General features: G+C 41.7%; 1 protein-coding gene and 1 long non-coding RNA gene across 3 annotated transcripts in view; both read left to right on the top strand.

Annotated features, from left to right (window-relative positions):
* Positions 1-20,032, top strand: part of LOC307016198 (actin-related protein 2/3 complex subunit 1A) — a gene marked incomplete at its 5' end in the record, with an annotated part of 61,005 nt that overhangs the window by 3,993 nt on the left and 36,980 nt on the right. The gene's annotated exons all lie outside the window — the stretch shown is intronic.
* Positions 7,456-19,541, top strand: LOC307014670. 2 transcript variants are annotated; one of them, XR_013801288.1, is made up of 2 exons: positions 7,456-8,422; positions 17,864-19,541. It is a non-coding gene; the product is annotated as an uncharacterized lncRNA (long non-coding RNA). The 2 variants fall into 2 exon arrangements; XR_013801289.1 differs by having other exon boundaries at positions 7,456-11,768.

The following is a 20,032-nucleotide window of genomic DNA, read 5'->3' as shown; positions in this document are numbered from 1 at the left end:
TAGCATTAAGAGGTGAATCTAACACTTCGGAGGGAATTCCTGCCTGAACTGCAATATTAATGTCCAAAAAATTCTCGTCCGCCCCCGAGTCCACTAAAGCGAGCAGAGGTAGGAACTGTTGGTTGCAGCAAAGCACGGCTTCTAGCTGCGTTCTGGGTCGGGGGTTGAGAGAGGAGGAAGGGCTCGCCAGAATCCCCACACCTACTGACGAGCCTGACCTTTTGGCAGATTAGGACAGGAGGAAACGAGATGGCTGGTTTGGCTGCAATAAACACATTCCCCAGCCTGGATCCTTCTAGCACGCTCAGATGGTGAGAGGCGGGCCCTTCCCACTTGCATGGGCTCGTCTTCTGGGGGTGAGGCCGTGTAAGGAATCGGGAAGGATCTGGAGATTGGGGCAGTGGCAGTCCCAATTTGGGGATCAGGTGAGGAGTAGCTGGAATTGGGGTGACGGCTATTCCTATCCCTACGTCTCTCTCTGAGGCGATTATCAATCTTGATAGCTGTGGCAATTAAATTATCCAAGCTAGCTGGCTCTCCCTAACAGCTGTAGCCCAATCTAAAGCACTCCCCTTCAACAGACTCATTACGTATGCTACCCTAGCCCCATCTGTATGATAAGTACTGGGCTGCTGCTCAAAAACTAACGTACACTGGAACAAAAAGGCTCTACAAATCCCCAAATTTCCAGCGTATCGCTCCGGTGTGGGAATGACGGCCTCTCGTAGCTGATAGAGAGGTGCGGCAGGAGCGGGAGGAGGGGCTGCCGGCTGTGCAGCGGGCTGCGGAGGAGAATACTGTGTGGTGAGCAGTTCTACTTGCGTGCCGATCCTTTGCACGTTAGCGGAGAGGTTCCGGAGAGTCTCCACTACCTCACGGAGAACCACAGCGTGATGCCCCACGAGAGCGCCTTGACTGGCCAGGGCTTGGCTGAGTTCGTCCGCAGTCTTGGACTGGTGGCCTGTGTCCGCTGGGTCCATGCTGGCCAGATCGTTCTGTTACGATATCTGAGAGGACCCAAACGCAGGACACGGCAGAGTGTTCAAAAAGGGTTTATTAGTGAACAAAAGGTGCGGGAAGGATAATCCGGCAGGAGTGGCGAGGAAGTGGAGGCTGGTGACGACAACACGGCGGTCAGAGAATGATCCTGGAGCACAGGAAGAAAACACGTTAGCGTCAGAACATCCAGAAATAACGTAGCTGATAATGCTGAGTAGCCTGGAGGTTTACCACTGTGGTTTAACAACGATCTGGCGCCGACAGGTTGTGGAGCCTCTGCTGATATGCCGTTGTAGATGGCTGATGAGAATCAGGTGTGAGGGTGAACAGCTGATTGCAGCAGGTGAGCCGGGAGCCAGAGTGACAGCCACCACGCCCACACAACAGGCAAAGGGAAAACATCCCCAAGGAGGCGGCTGGAAATGGACAGCCACCACAATGATATACTTTTTATAACTACATCAATCACATGCAATGGATTAAAAACATTGTTTTACTTACCACCTCTTTACAGCTCCATTCATTTCCAAGCTTCCAACATTCACCTGGCGGTGGTGCCTTGGATGAAATCAACTTTTGATATGATACAATACAACAACAATAGTTAACACCTATCCACAGCAATAAGCACAATGAGAAGACTAATGGTCTCTTTTATACCAATTTATATTGGAGTGAAATGAACTGTGCCATGTCACATAGGATTGGAATGGATGATTGGCTGTGTTTTGTGAATATAGAGGAGATGGCAAAAGTATACTTTGTTCTTACCTAAAGCATCTATCCTCCTCTTCGTACCCCTGCCTGCTCCTCCCGCATTAGACTCTGGGGACTTAGCTTTTAAAATCTTGTTCAAGCTGTCCACTCTGTAGTTGGATCTCATGACCTCAGCTTTATGACCCACCCGGCCTGAAAAAGGGTGTCTACGATGGCTGGTACTGAGAGGTGTTATGGTCCTCTTCTGCCTTTTGTGTTTGGGGGGTGTGAAGGTGAGAGGAAGACTACTGTCATGTGTGGTGTGTTGCTTTACGTCCTCCAAAAGATCATTTAGTCTTGATATCACTGTACACATGAACCTCTCATCCTGTAGGTAGTATGTGTGCTCAGTAATTTCCCGCAATAAGGTCCCACACTGCTGTCGTTTCCTAGAGTTAGAACGACGTCTCTTCTCGATCTTCCCGCGATCTTCCCGCGTCCCGCCCACCCCGACCCTTTCCGATTACAGCCGAGCCGCTCCGATTACGACGAGAGTTAGAACGAGAACGTGACGTCATATTTACATTAGACGGATCCTTTCTAGCCATAACCGACATGGAGGGAGTAGGCGGGAGTTATGGAAATGGAGAATGGGATATAGTGAGGAGGAATAAACGTAAAAAGCAAGGAAATACTAATTCGGATGAGAGTAATAGTGAAGGTGAAAGGAGAGAAAGAGTAGTCGGAAATAGGCAACAGGAGTTCATGGTGGTTGTGAAACTTGCGAAAGAGGGAGCTTCGTTTGGTGAGTGGAACCCTATACGGTTAACTAAATCGATTAGTAAAGAAATCGGGGAGGTAATGAGTGCCAAAGTATTGAGGAATGGATCAATGTTGATCAAATGTAGGGATAGAGAGCAACAGGGGAGGGCAATAAAGATGAGTACCGTGGAGGGTAAGAAAGTGGAGTGTTCAGTGTTTAGTGGTAAAAAGCTAGTCAGGGGAGTGGTGACAGGAATCCCCGTCAGAATTACAGCGTATGATGTGAAAGAGAATATAACAAATGCAAAAATAAGTGATGTCAAACGCATGAAAGCAAACCGCAATGGGGTTAAAGAAGATAGTCTTTCGGTTCTGATCACCTTTGATGAGAAAAGGCTTCCGGAAAAAATACTTATTGGATATATGTGTTATTATGTGAAACCGTATGTTCCACCACCAATAAGATGTTTTAAATGTCAGAGATTTGGACATGTGGCGGCAGTGTGCAGAGGGAAACAAAGGTGTGGCAGATGTGGTGGAGATCATGAATACGGCAAATGTGAAGAAGGGGTAAAGCTGAAATGTTGCAATTGTGGAGGGGAGCATAGCTCAGCGTACCGTGGATCAGAGTTCTGCACGGGTCTGATTTTCAAGACCCGCTCCCGCCCCGCACCCGCGACGTGCAATACCGAACCCGCCCCGCTACCCGAACATATTGCCAATTAGTTCCGCAACCCGACCCGACCCGCCGGCACAAGATCCGCAACCCGACCCGAACCCGGATATATATGAGCAGTGAAAACGTGTAATTATTAACACACGCAGTTGCATATTTGGCTCAAAAAGCGTGGGATGTTGGTTATATTCTCCATCTAGGATGACACCAAAAGCCTCCCAGACGTTGGATTTCGCTCTTGAGGAAGAGTTATTGAAAATGCTGTATTCTCCGCTAGAGAGATTCAGCCATTCAGAATGTGGCGCGGTCAGCAGCAGATAGATGCGCTTCAGAGGTTATGATTATGCTCGGTCCCGCGGGGGGGAGAGGTGTGAGGATTTAAACATTAAACTAAAATATTATTATTTAAATATATTTATTATGCAACACCCGCAACCCGACCCGCATCATCTTTGTTTTAACCAGAACCGAACCCGGAAAAAAGCGTTTGAAAAAATACCACCCGCAAATCAGATTTTTTGCGGGTCACCCGTCGGGTACCCGCGGATTCCCGACCCGATGCAGGACTCTGCCGTGGATGTGAGGTTAGCAAGAAAGCAGAAGAGGTGCAGCGAGTCGGGGTGACGTAGGGAGTAAGCTATGCAGAGGCAGCAAAGACAGTTTCAGGAGGAACCCAGGTTACAATGGAAAACAAGAATAAGAGCAAAGAAACAGAAAAAGTCCACAACTTTTAAGTTGAAGGAGGACACTCTGATAGTGAGTAAAACAGAGTTTGTATTGTTTATGGCAGAGATTATCAACTGTTCAGCGCAGACTAAAAGCCGGAATGAAAGAATAAAAATAATTGTCAGATCAGCTGAAAAGTACCTTGATGTGAAAGGGATGCAGTGTGAAAGATATACTACCGTAAATGATGATGTTCAACAATCTCAGACATGCAGTGGATCAACTTGATGGTGTTAGTTGTACTGCAGTGGAATGCCAGAAGTTTAATTGCAAATGGACAAGAGTTTAAAAAATATAATGACAATCTGGGAGAGAAACCTAATGTAATTTGTATTCAGGAAACATGGCTGAAACCACAACTGGATTTTATTGTGAAGGGATATACTGCAGTTAGAAGAGATAGGGACTCTGGCAGAGGGGGAGGAGTTGCAACATTCATACAGAGTGGTGTAAGTTACAAAGTTATGCATGTAAGTACAGATCATGAAGCAATAGTTATAAGGGTATGGAATGATAGAGGACCTATAGATATAGTAAATTATTATAATCCGTGTGGGAAATTAGATCAAAGTATATTAGAGGATGTTGGGGGTTTACTGCAAGGAAAAGTAATATGGTGTGGGGATTTTAATTCACATAACTCGCTATGGGGTAGCAGTAGCACAGATGCAAATGGTGCAGTAGTTGAGGAATTTATAGATGACCACGGGCTAGTGTGTATTAACACTGGGGAAGGAACAAGATATAATTGTACAAAGAATATAGAAACAGTACTCGATCTGACATTTGTGTCTAGTGATATAGCAGGTATAAGTACATGGAGTGTGGTAAAGCATACTACAGTGGGCAGTGATCATTATCCTATAATGACTAAAGTTGGGACCAACATACGTTTTGAAAAGGAGAAGAAAATTCCTAGATGGAAATTGGGAAAGGCTAATTGGGATGCTTTCCAAGTTGTAAGTACGAATAGATGTAAAACACTTCAAGAGGAAAATGATGATGATATAAATAAATTGAATGAGGAGCTCGTTAAGGTTATCATACATTCAGCTAAAGAAACAATTCCGGAAGTTGAAGGAGTTAGGCGCACCAAGAGTTTACCCTGGTGGAATGGTGAATGTAACAAATCCATTAAAGACAGAAATAAAGCATTCAGACAACTCCATTCTCAGGAAGCTTTGAATCAGTATAAAAGGGCCCAGGCTATAGTAAGGAGGACGATATAGACGCAAAAATGCACTTTTTGGAGGCAATATTGCAATAGCATTGGAAGAGAAGTACAGCTTGCAGATGTTTGGGGCATGATTAGGAGAATGGGGGGAGTTCGAAGGAATTATGAGTTGCCAGTTTTGAGCAGAGGGGACATAATATCTGTCACAAACTTAGGAAAGGCGGAACTTCTAGCTCAGACATTTAAGAAAGTTCATAGTTCAGATAACCTTACAGAGGAAGCAAGGCAGGGCAGAGATAATACATTAATGGAAAACCCGAGAATATTGGATAGAGTAGAAGTGTTGGGGGATCAGGTGGACCTGCATTTTAGTATGTTTGAGTTGAGGAAAGCAATTATTAGTGCTCGTCAAACCACTCCTGGGAAAGATGGTGTTTGCTATAAAATGTTGGAATATATGATGGATAACTCTCTAGTCATTGTGTTAAGATTGTTTAATAGGGTTTGGGATTCTGGCCAACTTCCTTCGGTTTGGAAACAAGCGATAATAGTGCCCATACTAAAGCCAGGGAAAGACCCTTCAGATCCATCTAGCTACAGGCCTATTGCCCTGACATCGCATTTATGCAAAATCATGGAAAGAATGGTTACAGAAAGGTTGACATATATCTTAGAAAGTAAAGCTCTGTTATCACCATATCAATGTGGGTTCCGTAGGGGTCGGAATACAATGGATTCTATATTGTGCTTAGAATCAGACATCAGGAAAGCACAGACCAACAAGGAAGTAGTGATTGCAGTCTTCTTTGATATTGAAAAGGCTTATGACATGCTCTGGAAGGAAGGACTACTAATCAAGTTAAAATCATTGGGAATTGGTGGTAAAGCATATAATTGGGTTATGAATTTTTTACAGGCCAGGAAAATACAAGTAAGAGTAGGTGCAGAATATTCAAGTGTGTATGATGTGGAAAATGGTACTCCGCAAGGTAGTGTATGTAGTCCGTTGTTGTTCAATATAATGATACATGACATTTTTAATCAAGTTCATCCAAGTGTGGGAAAATCTTTGTATGCAGATGATGGGGCTTTGTGGACAAAAGGCCGCAATGTAGCACATGTTGGAAAGAAAATACAAGCTGCAATAGTTGAAGTGGAGAAATTGTCAAATAAATGGGGATTCAAACTGTCAGTAGCTAAGACGCAAGTCATTTGTTTTACAAAACGGCATAAAATTGCTCCTGTATCATTAAAATTGTATGAGCAACCTCTTGAACAGGTAAATACAATAAGATGTATTGGTGTTTGGTTTGATGGAAAGCTACTGTGGAGCAATCATATCGGAAAAGTTCAAAGTAAATGTAAAAAGGTCAACAATGTACTTCGGTGTTTGGTGGGACAGGAGTGGGGAGTGAGTAGGTCATCACTACTGAACATATATTGGGCACTCATGAGACCTGTATTCGATTATGGGTGTATAGCGTTCATGGCATCAGCAGAATCAAACCTTAAAAAGCTGGATGTCCAACAAGCTCAGGCCCTGAGGATTTGTAGTGGAGCTTTTAAAACATCTCCAGTATCAGCAATACAGGTAGAAATGGGAGAAATGCCTTTAAAGATAAGAAGAGTAAAGTTAATGTTGGCATACTGGGTAAACCTTCAGGGGCATGGTGATAGTCATCCAGCGAAAAGTATTTTTGAAAGACTGCTGGGAGCACAATGAGTCACATTTAACAAGTTTCGGATGGATTGATGATGTTAAAGCGGCAAGTATAGGATTGAATCAAATACAGTATTGCCCCACAGTTGCAATCTCGTCCATTCCACCCTGGTTATTCCCATTGCCAAGTGTAGACCTCAATTTACAAAAAGAGTTGAAGGAAAAGAAAGAAATACCAGTATGGCGCATAGTCCAGAATTATTTTTGCAAGATATCACTCAGACTCAACAATCATATTTACAGATGGCTCCAAAGATCCAGAGACAGGGCGTGCTGGGGCAGCAGTTTATATCCCAGTGAGTAATTCACATATAAAGAAAAGGGTAACAGACCATGTGTCAGTATACACCACAGAGTTGTTGTCATTGGTATTGGCATTGGAATGGATAGAGGAGAAAGGAATACATAATACTGTAATTGCATCTGACAGCTATTCAGCTTGATCGAGTATACGATCAGGCAGATCTTCATTTAGAATGGACATAATAAATGAAATATTTCTAATTTTGTATAAAATGCAAATCAAAGGCATAGCAACTCATTTCATCTGGGTTCCTGCTCATGTTGGTGTGGAGGGTAATGAACAGGTGGATATTATGGCCAAACAAACACTCAGAATTACGAATATAGACATTGAAGTTCCGCTCAGCAAAGCGGAGGTTAAAACATTCATACATATATATGCACAAACAACATGGCAAGATCATTGGGACCTTAGTGACACAGGAAGACATCTTTATAACATTCAAAGGTATGTGGGTGATGGAAGGAAGGTGGGGTTTAAAAGAAGGGAGGAAAATGTCATTTCTCGGATGAGAATAGGTCACACAGGTCTCAATCATACATTAAGGGTAATAGGAAAGCATCCAACCGGAAAGTGTACACACTGTAGCCAGCCAGAAACGGTTGAACATGTTTTGCTGCATTGCAGGAAATATTTTATTTTTTTAAAAATGTTTCAGAGAAATGTGCTTTTCCAAACACTGAAGAAAGCAAAATACATTGACTTTTCGCTATCAGGGCTGTTAGGGAAAACATCAGGCAATATGTATTGTGAGCTTATTACGTTTCTTAGAGAAATTGATAAATTAAAAATAATCTAGAGTTTTGGTTTTATTTATTTTGTTGTTTTTTGTTTGTTTTATTTTGTTTATTGTTTTCTGCATAGTCTCTTGTCCATACTCCAGTCCAGTTGGTGGCGGTAATGCACCTACAATTTGGTTTGCCAACCGCCAATAAACACTAAAGAAGAAGAAGAAGAAGAAGAAGAAGAAGAAGAAGAAGAAGAAGAAGAAGAAGAAGAAGAACAAGAAGAAGAACAAGAACAAGAACAAGAACAAGAACAAGAACAAGATCAAGATCACAACAGAGCAATCGCTCTGATCCACAGACACGGGACTATCCTACTGCGCGCACTAATATGACTTCACTTGCGTTGTTTACACGGCATGTCTAACGGAACAATCACAGCAGAGCAATCGCTCTGATCCACAGGCACGGGACTATCCCACTGCGCGCACTAGTATGACTTCACTAGCGTTGTTTACACTGGAACTTTTGACAGGGGCACAAAGGCCACTTTGGCCGTGAATTACATTTTTTTTCACAGGGCATCACGGCCAAAGTCATGGCCGTCGTGGCCGTCGTGAAATTCCCACCCTGCCCGGAAGTAAGTATTCCCCTTACTGTCGATTGATTTTACAGTGATATCTGCACTACTCATCGACTAAAAAACCCCAGATTATCCTTGTTAATTACACAACATTGATTGGTTTAAATTGTGTACAATGCTTTTGTATTTTTCCCCTTCGATTCGGAAAAAAAATATTTTTTCGGAGTAAAGGATGGCAGAAGACACTACACTACCCAGAATCCCCAGTTTTCGTTTAGGACTACACCATGTGCTCTGTTTGACAAACCCCGTGATTAGTTCTCAAGCTCTGTCATTGGTTGACCTCCAACTGCATTCCATATGAAAAAAAACGTTTCGTAAAAGATAAAATAATACTTTATTCAGCAGTGCTTGCTTTACTCTTTGAAAGTCATCACATGAATGCATTGTAATAAATGGTTCGGCTGCATTAAATATATTACACATCTGTCGTAGTTCTTTATTTTTATTTATCTACAGAGATCGGGCTCAGAATAGACCGGAAACTATTATTTTACCGTTCAGTTTGAATTTCACAATAAAGTTAGTAGTAATATTTTGTTTTGATATTATTGTTTTGTATTAACTACTAGACCGCTGGGTCATGTTAAGACCATCTTTTCTGTGTTGCTGTGAGTTTTTTCCATCGCTTTTGTGTTACAAATATCAAAACAATAAAAAAATATATCCGTCGTAAACTAAACCAGAAACAGCAGTATATTTTATTTTGTTAACACTGTAAACTTGACAGCTTTTTAACCCAAACCACCTAAGTAATGCAATGCAGGTAGATTGTGTTGCTTTTTAATGACTGTTTAAAATGCCTTTTTCTTAATGTCTTTTATTATTATTAACTACTTGTTGCTAGGGACGCTGCTATCGATATTATTTCTGTTATGTTGTGTAACTGTTTAATGGTGTTATCTTTATTGCTACCCCCTTCCCCGTCAATGTATAGTGTTGGTCCACAGCGCAAACGTATTAGTTTAACAAAATCCGCATTTAAAATTGTGGCATAGATAGCCTACGTTATTTTCCCCTGTGCAATTCTCCATTTACTCAACAATAACACATAATTATCCTTGTGTTTATTTATTTGTTTGATTAATAAACACAAGTTGGAGTCCGTCAGGACCGAGGGTCGGAGCAGCTCATTTGCTTTAGAGAATATTACACCCGGAAGTAAGTATTCTCTCCGCTTCGCTTGACAAACCCCGTGATAGTCCTCAAGCTCTGTGATTAGAGAGTGTGCTCCGAGGGTTACGCCGAGCTTCGAACAGCACTTGAAATGGGATGGAACCACGGCAGACTGTCCAAAACTGGATTTGAACGGGTCCACCGCGTCCCCACCTCCCCCACACCGTCCCCAGAACTACACATGCTGGCTATTGTGTTTCGCAACATGTTCTCTATCTATGGCACGTCTCTACTAGGAGTTGTAGTTTTAAAAGACGTTTTCGTATTTCCCATAATAAGAAGTTGCCAGTATTAAACTGTGTACATCCCTGGAGGTTTAGGGGATAGGAAACACTCAAATTTAAAACATATAATTAATAAATGGGTGGAAATTGCTTGTGCCCATAATGGCCAGCATTTAATATATATACCCACATGCCAGCTAAGGTCAGAATAGCTTTATTTAACAGATGGTCTTATGTTTGTGACCCCTCCTGTTGTTAATTGATAACATTACATTAATTGATAAGCCTGAAACATGCACTTGTCAAGGTTCAGAGGCAAATTTTACAAATATGGCAGTAGCCATCGATCATCTTAGGATAAGATATACTTTATTGATCCCAAGTTGGAAACATTTGCGTTACATCAGCATGTGTAACAGTTGTAAATATGCAGTGGTGTTTATTTGTAAATAATTTAGTATAATCACACACATTCTGTGTTTTATATTTAATAATTCTGTGTTCTTTATTTATTGATTGTTCAATACCTGACAAGGCCGGAGATTAAATATCTATATAAATCCTATAAGAGTATAATACATTATGTATAATATCAGTTAAAATAAGTACTTCAATATAGTTAACATTGCTGGAAGTATGCACAAATATTGATAGATGTCTTGTAATGCACTATTGAGGAACCTGCGACCCAAGTTTTTCCTTCATTGCAAAACTACACCGTTTGTGAATATGTCAATAAACCTTAGAAAATCTTGAAATCTTGAAAGGGATGTGCAAAATAGTCTTTAATTAACTATTAGTAGAGAATAACGAGTAATGAATACTTATAGGGATCCTATTAATATCTAATAATAAAAATAATGAAATTCAATAACATGCTTTAACCACCAGGTGTCCCTTTCTATCAGCTGTGCACCTTTATGGTGTAAATACAACCTATCTACCAATTGGATCAAATATAAAAGTCAGCCGAATTAGTGTTGATCCTGCAAGGAGACATATTGTGTGAAAAGAAATGTAAGATGTTGTTTAATTGCTGATATATTTATGATCCACGTGACGTTTTCAGTGTTGGTGGCAGTTCCTCATGTTTGTCAAGAAGTCTTAAATCTATAAATAGAGAACTACGGCAGATATGTAATATTTAATGCAGCCGAACCGTTTATTAAAATGCCGTTATGTGATGACTTTCAAAGAGAAAAGCAAGCACACTCGGAATAAAGTATTATTTTTATTTTTTTAAATGTTTTCGCTGTTTCCGGTATTTGTTAAGTGTTGGGTGTAACGCGTTACAAAAGTAACGCAGTTACAGTAATATATTACTTTTTGCTGTAACGAAGTAATGTAACGCATTACTAATGAACTTTGGGTAATATATTACCCGTTACAATGCTCAGTAACGCAGTTACAACACATTTTAACCCGAAATTAAATGGTGTTTTGTTTTTTAAGAATGTACTAACATAGCGAGACATTCCGACACCGGACAAATTGTGCGGGTAGATTAGTAAACCTGGTGTTTACCCCTCAGGCTTCGCGTCGAGATCTTCGGGGAAGTTGAACGTTATGCAACCATTCAAAAAAGAGAACGTAGCGAAAAATACAAACAACAAATTGTGTCAGGTGCGCGTGACCTGCTCCGCTGCGCGTGCATCATTTCCAAAGTGCTTCCACAGCAGTGACACACATCTGATGTGTGGATAATCATTTTTACGAAAATGGTTAAAGCAACCATCACTAAACGCCAGCAACACTGCATCTACTGCAGACAGTAGCAACAGGTCAGATGCGGACATCACGTAACCCTCCGTTGTGGACACTAGCTTACTCCCGCCTGACTCGCCGGCCCCGGAGCAGCAGTCTTCGTCGCCCGAAACTACGCCGCCCCTCTGCGGCCCGCAGGTGCCAGGTATATCTAAACAACTACCCGCCTGGACAGTGGGGTAAGGCGGTCATTTTGCAGCTTGTGGTATAAAAATAGACAATGGCTAGAATATTCATGTGAAAATAGTACCATATTCTGACATGCCTGTAGAAATGTTGGGTCAAAAATAATGCATACAATAGCACAGATGCCTTCACCACGAATGGCTACAAAAATATCTCATATCCCAAGCTTATTATCAACGAGCTGATGTTGCAGCTGAAATGTTCTCCAGGTCACAAAGTCAACCTCACATGATGATGTGATACCAGTTTTCAAGCACAGTAAATATTCTCTTCCCAGCGTGATGGGACCAAGGTGATGATGTAGTAGGCTAGGCTACATGGTTTTAATAATACTTTTTCCTTTCAATGTTTGCCATTTCAAACCATGAGCATGGTTTAAATAATATTTGCCTTGATTTACAATATGTTAACCTTCATTATAGTCCTTGACAGCATTCTGTACTGCTGTATTAACAACGTGTCACATGTTAAGAATTTACAATCAGAATGGAGTATTCAACTAAGCCGTGTAATACAAGTTGTTAGTAGCCATAAGGGCCTACACAGTTGTTATGCTATACCACATTGCCCTTCACTGGATGCATAATGAGCTGCACTAAACTACATTTTAGCATTTAAAATACCTAGCTATTCTTTTGCGGTTATTTTGGTGAAAGTAACTAAAAAGTAACTAAAGTAGGGTAACTCATTACATTTCAGAAACAGTAATATTGTAATGTAACTTATTACTTTCAAAAGAGAGTAATAAGTCATATGTAATATATTACATTTTGGAAGTAACTTGCCCAACACTGTTTGTTAATGACGATGTGATGTGGGATGTGAGACTGGAATTGCACAGGGGAAAATAACGTATCTTTATTTTACTAATACGTTTGCGCTGTGGACCAACACTATACATCAGGGGTCGGCAACCCCTGGCACTGGCACGCGGCACCGTAACCAGTGGCACACTAGGAATAAGTGGAAAAGGAAGTGTGCAAAAATATTTAAATTGTATTTTCGAATCCTGAAAGAGACCGCCGCCAGAGCGCGTCTCCCCGTTACCTGCAGAAGGAAGCCATGCACGCAACGCAGCCCCGCTCTCTTTATCTCCAGGTAACATTCTGCCGCTTTCCTCTGTGGTGCAGTGCTGACCGTTTCACCACGGAGGAAAGCACTTCACTAATTGCAGTACCCATAAGGAGCTGTACAAATGCCGCAGTTTTTGCGTGGGTGTGTATTTAGTTGAAAGCCCAGTGGCGATCTGCTCATCTCTCATCGACATAATATGCTACAAACAGTAGCGTGGCGTGGGGAAAAAATTAGGGGAAGCCAATAATACGTCCTTTCTTTTGGGGTGGGGGGGGGGTGTGGTGGTCAATGTAATAACGTAACCAGATGAGTGATTACAGCGCCCGGTATCATTTTACACACATTTGTATCATACAGATGCAGGACTTACACACGCCTGTTATCTGACCGACAGGTCCGCACGCACTCTCCAGCCGAAACTCTAATAAGCATTCATTCACAAACTAAATCAGGAGACCTTTAACGTTTTACGTCCGGTGTTACAGTATAAATTGAGTCATGACAACTGGCGACATTCTATTATTTTCGTCATAGGAATCCGGGGCGTGTACATTGAGGACCCATTGTTGACTTACCAGGAAAGAAACATCGTTTGTCGTTTACGTTCATCTTTTGCTATATCTGCCTTCCTAAGATCACTTTGCTGCACATTCATTACTCGTATGTGAGGTTGTGGGTGAGAGTCCGATATCGTGACGCTTACAGGGAGGTATCGAACATTACAAAGTAGGTGACTGTGTGGATGCCTGTTCAAAACATTGTAAACTTCAATAAATCATTTAAATTATATATTTGTGTCCGACTTTCATTTGTTCATCGTTCTTAATGTGATGTATAGTAGCTTTGATAGCTGTCCATACCTTCAGACAGCCTAAAAGTAAAACACAAGTTGTTTATTCAAAGCCCGAACGCTCATCGAGATGACTGGATCAGTCATGACAACTTGTGATCAGCTCCGATTAAATTGTGATATCAATTCTGTAGCTAACCTCCAGGGAGCACGTTTATTTTATGAAATACCTGTATCCCTCTCATCACAACAAGACTCTACACTGTGCAGGAAAAAAAATTACATACATGAAAATAACCTTGATGCATGGGAATTAAACACACAAACTAACAGATAAATCATCAGAAGAAGGCAGAGAGGAAGTAAATAACAACAGGAACACGGAAGGCAGACAGAATTGCTTAGACACGGGTGTCACATGAAATTTAAATGTTCTGGAAAGTTCCTTATACAGCTTTAGCCTTTTTTATCGCATGAAGTCCCAAAGTGACACACGCTGAACAGTCTGGGGTCATGGTCCTTGTCATTTGCTTTTGTCTTCCCATAACAACATGTCCAAGATGTCCATGTGTCAGGCTAAAACATGTGACAGAACTAGCTAGATTTGGAAAGGTTTTTTGTTGCTAAGGTTAATATTCAAGCCATTTAAGAATAAAAATGCTTACATGACATGTCATTTGTTAAACATTAAGCTGTCTTCGGCTCTTTTCTGCTGTAACAAATGTAAATGTCCCCTCTGTGGGATGAATAAAGGTATTCTGATTCTGATTACATTTAACCTGTTGTGGAAACATTTCTTGATGAAATTGATATGAAACAAATGCCATAAATATTGCTGTGACACATGGTGTCACATCGGGACTTTAACCCTAAACATTCACAGTAAACCCGGAGTGACATATATGCACAATTAGAAATATGATTATGGTCTGGTCAGTTAATCTAGCTGATTCAATTATATTTAGTTAACATATTTTTTATTCTTCAATTCATAGTATGTTCAAACAAATGCAAACCAAAACATCATCCTTGTTAATTAAGTTATAAATAAGAGTTACTTTACCATTAAAGCCCAGATATTTGACACTAGGGAGGTTACTTGTCAGAAATGTGTCTATTTAGTCTAAATGACGTTCCCCTTCATTTCCCCAAAAGTAGAAATGGGTCCGGGTTCTTATGGGTTAAACGTATAGGCTTAAAGGCATAATAGAACTACCGTATTATATGTATTCAACTTTTGCCCCGCTGGACTTACTTTTCTGTGGTTTACCGTTACTGTGACATATCAGTATAGCCACGGAAGATAGTTGTGTGTTTAATTCCCATGCATCAAGGTTATTTTCATGTATGTAATTGTTTTTCCTGCACAGTGTAGAGTCTTGTTGTGATGAGAGGGATACAGGTATTTCATAAAATAAACGTGCTCCCTGGAGGTTAGCTACAGAATTGATATCACAATTTAATTGGAGCTGATCACAAGTTGTCATGACTGATCCAGTCATCTCGATGAGCGTTCGGGCTGTGAATAAACAACTTGTGTTTTACTTTTAGGCTGTCTGAAGGTATGGACAGCTATCAAAGCTACTATACATCACATTAAGAACGATGAACAAATGAAAGTCGGACACAAATATATAATTTAAATGATTTATTGAAGTTTGCAATGTTTTGAACAGGCATCCACACAGTCACCTACTTTGTAATGTTCGATACCTCCCTGTAAGCGTCACGATATCTCACCCACAACCTCACATACGAGTACTGAATGTGCAGAAAAGTGATCTTAGGAAGGCAGATATAGCAAAAGATGAACGTAAACGACAAACGATGTTTCTTTCCTGGTAAGTCAACAATGGGTCCTCAATGTAAACGCCCCGGATTCCTATGACGAAAATAATAGAATGTCGCCAGTTGTCCTGACTCAATTTATACTGTAACACCGGTTCGCTCTTTTGTTCCTCGCTGTACACAGCTCCAGTTTGGGCATTGGCCTGTCATCAGATTGTATTTGTTGTTGCTGCTGCAGCGGAAGTTTAGTACAATTATTTTCGATTAAATACTAGGAATCTCCACCCTCCATAATTGCACTTGCTTCAGTTGCTTGCTACTTTCTAACGGCGGTGAGAGTGGTGCAGTGACGTTATCTATCTTCTATCGATTAGATTTATGATTCGAAAATTATAAAAGTAGGGTAGACATGTGGATATTATCCGACTGAACAAAACGTGCATTTACCTAACAGGTTCGTTTTCCACTGACCTTTTTTCGAGCTATTTTCCAAAATCCTATGGAGAAATCCCATTGCTATTTTGTCGAGGGAAACCGAGCGCAGCTTACTTCCGCTTTTTGGGACGCGTCACTGCGCCACTAAGTTGATGCGATTTGATTGGATTGCGAGGCAAGGGAAGCCAGCCGCCTCTGGCTTCCCTTGGCATGGCCCTGACCAATCACAGGTTGGCAGGGGCATGACGTGAGCCTCATCTGATTGGTCAATCCCTCCATTTTTTTTCACCAAGGGAAGCAAATTTCGGCTGGCCTCCTCTCGCAACAGAGAGTGCAATCTACTGTTTCACCATAACATCTAGAGGGGCGCTGTTTCACTCTTTGTAAAATACTCAATGAGAATGGGGGAGAGACGGGCCGGCAGCAACACACAACAAAGAATTTCCGAAACTAAACGAAGTGTTTTTATTTATTTATTAAAATGATAACTACAATCCGAAAAAACAGGGGAAGCCTGGCTTCCCTTGGCCTCCAGGAGAAAACGCCACTGGAAATCAATGACAAATATGAATATACTGTAGGCTATTCAACTTCATTAAAACGTTAACGTGCCTAAACTCAGTAATTCACTAAAAATATTTATATTTTAATGGAGCCAGATCAGGATCCCAAAGCGTAGCGTAGGGATCTTGATCTTGAAAAATAGTCCGTTGTTACCTTTTTTTAAACAGTCTGAATGAAACGGCAGCTCTCACCTTTGTATTTACACAACTAATGGCCCATCAACCACAGCTCTCTCCCCCCCTCCCCCCTGATCTTTCTTCTACAGCAGCTAAATTAACTGTAGGTTACTCTGAGTGACAAGCTTACAGTTAGACACAACACTGTCATTGCAAGTGACCCTCAGTTAGTTGACTTTTATGTTCAACTGCTAAATTCGTTACTGATAAAAAAAAGGGCTTCTACTGTACCTAATTACCTTAACACTAGAACCGCCAGAGGTTTTTGTATAGGCCTACCTAAACCCGTCAAATCCCGCTATTATAATGCAATATTTAACAACATAGGGCGCTACATAACACACTTTCAGGAAAAGTCACGGACTGGGAGACTTTAATATTTTATTTTTAAAAAAATTACATTGCACACATCACACAAATTGACCCGATTGTCGGTTCTAGTGTTAAATAAACTCACTAATTAATGAAACCAGTTCAATACGCATTATTCTTATTCTTATCATTCTTTATGAGCGCAGAAATAGTCTTAAAATCAGATCTGTTTTTTAAATGAAATCTGACGGCAGGCAGTTAGCTCTGATCACCTATGATAAATGCGCCACATCTAATCGCTGGCCATTCAGCCACAGAGGTCCCTCTATACAAATCAAACTGTAGACGGTGCACCTATTGTTTTAAATAATGGTCGGAATGTGACCTGTGAGCCTTCTGAATTACCGTGGGACAGCACACTCTAAACTAAAATGTTCAATCAATAAAGTCACATCTTATCTTATCTTAATAATATCTTCATATTAATAATAATAATAAATCATACAGTATGTGTCCGAAAGGGAGCAGGAGGAAGCAAACACAAAAATATACAAAAAATATACTGCATATTAAAGCAAACGATTGTAAAGGTAAAAGTATGAGCATAACAAATAAAGAAGTGTAATGTAAACATTTACATTATTATTATTATGATTATTTAATATATAGAGACTATATATTATTGAATTACAAGATTAGATATACTTTAGTTGATCTAAAATATTGATGTGTTCAAATGCTCTTCAAAACACAACTGAAAGTCCATGAAACTTGTCTTTCTGTATTTGTGAATGAAGCGCCATCTCCTGGTTAAAACCTGAAATAGAAAATCTGGCAACGCCCTCTTGGAAAATAGTGGGAGGGCTTAACATTCCTCTATACTGGTTTTAGGCAGGTCGTAGGCAGGAAGCTGTAAGCTGGAGTCTGAAATGAAGTGCTATATCTGTAGGTACGGCTTGGCCATCCAGTGTATAGTATCCGGCCCGAGGGGAAGGAAGGACCGATACGGACGATGCACCGCAACAACCTGCGTCCCTGCCCAGTAGGATTATGGACTGAGTCTCAGGTGTGTCCTCAAGAAATTGATTCCCAGCCTAAACAGCCTGTATTCTTGATGCCTTTTGCCCCTGTAGCTAGGTGGGACTCTCAGCCTACTCCAGTCATACCAGGCCTAGTGCCTGAGCCAGAGCAGTTTGGGGAACTAGAGCAGGTCCCAGCTCAGTTGGACCCTGAGCCTCAATTGGAGGGTGGGCTTGTGCCAGGGGAAGGACAAGGCCCTGTGAGAAGGTCGCAGCGTCAACATTTTGGGGTGCCTCCACAAAGGTACCAGGTCTAAGGGGTAGTCGGGACGACCACCAATATCGGGGGGGGGGAAATGTCGCCAGTAGGGATGGGATTTTGTATGTCAAATGATGATGCGTTATATTTACTGTGTGTGTATATGTATTTTAAGCAGAAGTGGGGACAAATGTGTGTTTCCATTCATAAAAAGGGTTAGCTGTCAGGTGGGCGGAGTATGTGTGTTGTCGCAGCTGGTGTGAATCAGCTGGATGAGGGAAGCGTGATTCGCTGCTGCCTGCCCAGCCTTCCAGGGAGCCACGTGGATTGGTCGGTGGTTGGTTAAAGCGAGGACCCGGGACATTTACCGGGAGAGCGGAAAAGGTGAAGCTACGAGGCGAAGAGGGAACGGGAAGCAAGGCTCTGGACGGATCGACGAGGAAGCGCCCGTGAGGCGAAGGTCCATTGTGGAAGTTCTGCTGCACTGCGATTTGCTGTACGGCTGCCAGCCGCTGATCGACGGGTCGGTTGAAGGCAGCATTGCAATGCTCCCAAGTTCCTGTTTATTGCAACGCACTCAAGTTCCTGTTTATTGCAACGCACTCAAGTTCCTGATCATTGCAACATCCTCAATTTCCTGTCTTTCGCACCGTGCGCTTGTTCCTATCAGGGCCAGTGCGCATCTGAGTCGGACGTGCTCCGAACTATTGGGAGACGCACGTCAAGTCTCCAGCTGCTGTCTTCCAACCAGATCCCTGGGTCGCTCAGTATTGGAACACGCTGCGCTTAAGGAAGGGTGAGAGAAATAACTTTTAACTCCTCTGGGTCTGAGGTGTTCCTGACCGAGAGCGGACCCATAACCATTTTAACTCGGGCCATGTCTTGGCAGGCTGTCACTGGTTAAATGAACAAAGGGAGTATGGAGTGCAAATAGTGCCACTCGTTGTCATTTGGCCACCAGTGCCAGTGACTGTTCCATTTTTACTCCTTAGCGGCCAGTGAGTGGGAGAGCATGTTCATTGTGTGATGTGTGTAGTGCTTTCTTTAAATAGACGTGTTATGTGTGTAGTGACTCCCTGATAGAAGTGTCATGTGTGTAGTGATTCCCTAATCGAAGTGCCATGTGTTTGCGTTATTTGCATGCTTTTGTGATCTTTTACTGTTAGTTGTACCATTTATAGTCCCTCCGGCCAGCAGGGGTTGGGGTAGAGCAGTAACAGCCTGAATGACGGGGTGGTCTGTAGGCACTGCATTACTTGACCTTGATACATTGCCATGTGAGAAGCTTGGCTGATATGGTCCCTTACTGTTCACTTAATTTATAATAAAGATCATATTGTGTTACCTGATATATACCTGCTCCTCGTGTGTGTGGGTTAATTGGGGGATTAAAGAACTGGGTGCCAGCAAGTGGGCCATTACATAGAGGGCTCACTCGCGACACAAACATTATACATTATATTTTTATTTTACCAGGATGCAGTGACACAAATATTTGGGAAGGCTTAGCCTTCCCTAGCCTACAGTACCCGCCGCCCCTGAACCTGTCCCTATTTAAATCTGCACATATCAAACTTCTTCAGTTCTTATTGAACTCTTTCCGCGCTCTCAACTCCTTAACCATACAGCATTTGTTCTCTGTAAACAAAATAAGAAATATTTGTACAGAGACGGTTTTCATTGTCGCTGGTGATTTTAACACTGCCAACATGAAGAAGGTCCTGCCGAAGTACTATCAGCATATCAGCTGCCTGACGCGAGGTGGAAACACAGTGGACCATGTTTATTCTCCTTTCCGACATGGATATAAAGCTCTCCCTCGCCCTCCCTTCGGCAAATC

The sequence above is a fragment of the Notothenia rossii genome (genome assembly GCF_949606895.1).
Source record: "Notothenia rossii genome assembly, chromosome: 8".
In the NCBI taxonomy this organism is placed as follows: Eukaryota; Metazoa; Chordata; class Actinopteri; order Perciformes; family Nototheniidae; genus Notothenia; species Notothenia rossii.
Note: the sequence above shows the minus strand (reverse complement) of the source record. Positions and strands in the feature narration are given on the sequence as shown.